Source organism: Thalia democratica, chromosome 2 (genome assembly GCF_965202585.1).
Source record: "Thalia democratica chromosome 2, ktThaDemo2.hap1.1, whole genome shotgun sequence".
In the NCBI taxonomy this organism is placed as follows: domain Eukaryota; kingdom Metazoa; phylum Chordata; class Thaliacea; order Salpida; family Salpidae; genus Thalia; species Thalia democratica.
The window spans coordinates 69,257,262-69,261,505 of NC_139166.1; the positions used below are offsets into that span (position 1 = coordinate 69,257,262).

At 25.2% G+C, this 4,244-nt stretch overlaps 1 long non-coding RNA gene across 1 annotated transcript; it reads right to left on the minus strand.

Moving 5' to 3' along the window:
- Nucleotides 1-2,178: 2,178 nt before the first annotated feature.
- LOC145849539 (uncharacterized) lies at nt 2,179-2,660 on the minus strand. The gene is made up of 3 exons (XR_014372360.1): nt 2,584-2,660; nt 2,353-2,473; nt 2,179-2,223 (listed from the first exon to the last, which is right to left on the minus strand). It is a non-coding gene; the product is annotated as an uncharacterized LOC145849539 (long non-coding RNA).
- Between the last annotated feature and the right edge of the window lie 1,584 nt (nt 2,661-4,244).

The following is a 4,244-nucleotide window of genomic DNA, read 5'->3' on the forward strand; positions in this document are numbered from 1 at the left end:
ATTTTGGTTTTTGCAATTTTCTTGCAAACGTTTAAGTACTTTTTATTTATTTTTAAGATCTAAAAATTTACTTATGACTTCTTCAGAGTCTAAACTTGCGGTAGGATGTATTTTTGACGATTTAAAGATTTTTAGTAATTATAAAAACACTTAAAAAAAAAAAAACAACTCATACAACTGATTTGCGTAGGCTAATCGAATGAATTTAGGTTTTTGCAATTTTCTTGCAAACTTTCAAGTACTTTATATTAATTTTTAAGATCTAAAAATTTACTTATGGCTTCTTCAGAGTCTAAACTTGCGGTAGGATGTATTTTTGACGATTTAAAGATTTTTAGTAATTATAAAAACACTTAAAAAAAAAAACAACTCACACAACTGATTTGCGTAGGCTAATCGAATGAATTTAGGTTTTTGCAATTTTCTTGCAAACTTTCAAGTACTTTATATTTATTTTTAAGATCTAAAAATTTACTTATGGCTTCTTCAGAGTCTAAACTTGCGGTAGGATGTATTTTTGACGATTTAAAGATTTTTAGTAATTATAAAAACACTTAAAAAAAAAAACAACTCACACAACTGATTTGCGTAGGCTAATCGAATGAATTTTGGTTTTTGCAATTTTCTTGCAAACTTTCAAGTACTTTATATTTATTTTTAAGATCTAAAAATTTACTTATGGCTTCTTCAGAGTCTAAACTTGTGGTAGGATGTATTTTTGACGATTTAAAGATTTTTAGTAATTATAAAAACACTTAAAAAAAAAAACAACTCATACAACTGATTTGCGTAGGCTAATCGAATGAATTTTGGTTTTTGCAATTTTCTTGCAAACTTTCAAGTACTTTATATTTATTTCTAAGATCTTAAAATTTACTTATGGCTTCTTCAGAGTCTAAACTTGCGGTAGGATGTATTTTTGACGATTTAAAGATTTTTAGTAATTATAAAAACACTTAAAAAAAAAAACAACTCATACAACTGATTTGCGTAGGCTAATCGAATGAATTTTGGTTTTTGCAATTTTCTTGCAAACTTTCAAGTACTTTATATTTATTTTTAAGATCTTAAAATTTACTTATGGCTTCTTCAGAGTCTAAACTTGCGGTAGGATGTATTTTTGACGATTTAAAGATTTTTAGTAATTATAAAAACACTTAAAAAAAAAAACAACTCATACAACTGATTTGCGTAGGCTAATCGAATGAATTTTGGTTTTTGCAATTTTCTTGCAAACTTTCAAGTACTTTATATTTATTTTTAAGATCTAAAAATTTACTTATGGCTTCTTCAGAGTCTAAACTTGCGGTAGGATGTATTTTTGACGATTTAAAGATTTTTAGTAATTATAAAAACACTTAAAAAAAAAAACAACTCATACAACTAAGGGTAATCGATTGAATTTTTATTTGGTGAAATCAAATTTAAATGAACGCTTATATAGAGTTAATCACTTGAGAAAACATATTCAAGTTTGCTTTGGGTTGGAATTAATATAGTTTTGTAAAAAAAATATAATGTTAAATTAAAGATTAATTTGTTGAAGTTTTTTAAAAAGAATGAAAGAAAACAGCTAAGACATAAAGCTTAAAAGAAGATCGAACTTTGTGTACAGAAAGCAGAAATATCGAAATAAAAGTAAAGTTTAGATAAAAATATACGACAATATAATTACTTTTAAACTTAAGTAATTATTTGTAATATATAAAGTTCAATATTATTGTTTTATTTATTGATTTTGTTTTTTGTTTCACTTGAATTAGATATTTATTAAACTAATAATAAGAAAAATTATCTAAAAATAATTAGACTTAAAAATGAACCTGTTTACATTGAAAAAAAAGTGAATTATATTAAAACCTAGCTTAAAATAAATGAACAGAAAATAGAAACAGAAAAGTAAATGCAGTGGCTACATACTTTCCTCGTGTGAATTATCAATATACCCCAAGTAAGAACATGATGCGCAATTCCAATTCACATTTTCTATATCTTTAGGCAAATTGTCAATACAGCAACTATGATACCACTTTTGGCAATTATCGCATTGTACCTAAGATAGGATACGTTAAACAATTAGGTTTTTATATTAGTTTGTATATTACAGCGAAAATCTATATTATACATAAAACAATGAACTAACCCATATATAATCATCTTCTTTTAAATTCGTATGTTGTGGAGTCTTGAGCATGCATATGTAGCAGATAGTCGTTTTTATAACTGAAAATTTAACCAGATTAACTCATATAAGTTTTGTTTTTGACGATTTAAGTACCTTAGTTGGGCTAATAATTAAAACTAAGTTAACAGTTTTATACATTTAACGGTCGTAGTAAAGATTATATTTACCTCCATCATTTATCAACTTAGCTGCCACTTTTAATCTTTTTTCATAACATTCGTTACAATTAGTTGTTAGCTGTATCGATTTGGGAAGCCACGGATAAGATTCAATTATTTTTTCACCAGCCTAAAAAGATTAGTTATTACTAAACGAAGCTTATTAATTCACCAAAATATATCAAACGCAGTCATAAACTTATCTCTTTACTAGTATTTTAATAATTTTATCAGTAATACCTCAATGACATAAACTCCACAGCTTATTCCGTCTGTTTGCTTGTTATGTTTTATCGATACGGCTTTGAAAGTGTTCACCTTTTTTAACAACTCTTCGTTTTTTCTAACGTGCGTTCTAAATACAAAGACATTTTAGAACTACCATAAAAAAAATATTATCGCAAAACGAAATCGTAACTACTAAACTATTGTTAGTAGACAAAAAATGTAACATATTTTACATGCAACACAATAGTAGTATTATATTTCAAAACGAAACATGTCACTGTTATATTTAAATCTTAGTACAACTTTATTATAAAAATAAGTTTTAAAATTCTTTTTAAAAATATAACCACATTACATACAATAAAAAACTATTTTTTGTTGATAAAGAAACAAATACTTGAAGTTTTAAATAGCTGCAGTACAACGTAAATTAAATTATATATGTATATTAGTAAATTTAAAATTCATTAATCAGTCTAATTACTACACAAAACTTACTTCATATATTTTAAAAAAGTCTCGCACTGTTGTATTTCACCCTTTGAATCTTTCAATGAATCAAAAATAATGATATTCGTTTTTACTTTGAACTAAAAAACAAGACTATTTTTTTACAACTTGACCATTAATATAACTAAAAATCAATCCTTTTTTTTCAAAAAAAAAATTTTTTTATTATAGAAATATAAACTTACATCCTACCGCAAGTTTAGACTCTGAAGAAGCCATAAGTAAATTTTTAGATCTTAAAAATAAATATAAAGTACTTGAAAGTTTGCAAGAAAATTGCAAAAACCAAAATTCATTCGATTAGCCTACGCAAATCAGTTGTATGAGTTGTTTTTTTTTTTTAAGTGTTTTTATAATTACTAAAAATCTTTAAATCGTCAAAAATACATCCTACCGCAAGTTTAGACTCTGAAGAAGCCATAAGTAAATTTTTAGATCTTAAAAATAAATATAAAGTACTTGAAAGTTTGCAAGAAAATTGCAAAAACCAAAATTCATTCGATTAGCCTACGCAAATCAGTTGTATGAGTTGTTTTTTTTTTTTTAAGTGTTTTTATAATTACTAAAAATCTTTAAATCGTCAAAAATACATTCTACCGCAAGTTTAGACTCTGAAGAAGCCATAAGTAAATTTTTAGATCTTAAAAATAAATATAAAGTACTTGAAAGTTTGCAAGAAAATTGCAAAAACCAAAATTCATTCGATTAGCCTACGCAAATCAGTTGTATGAGTAGTTTTTTTTATTTTTTAAGTGTTTTTATAATTACTAAAAATCTTTAAATCGTCAAAAATACATCCTACCGCAAGTTTAGACTCTGAAGAAGCCATAAGTAAATTTTTAGATCTTAAAAATAAATATAAAGTACTTGAAAGTTTGCAAGAAAATTGCAAAAACCAAAATTCATTCGATTAGCTTACGCAAATCAGTTGTATGAGTTGTTTTTTTTTTTTTTAAGTGTTTTTATAATTACTAAAAATCTTTAAATCGTCAAAAATACATCCTACCGCAAGTTTAGACTCTGAAGAAGCCATAAGTAAATTTTTAGATCTTAAAAATAAATATAAAGTACTTGAAAGTTTGCAAGAAAATTGCAAAAACCAAAATTCATTCGATTAGCCTACGCAAATCAGTTGTATGAGTTGTTTTTTTTTTTAAGTGTTT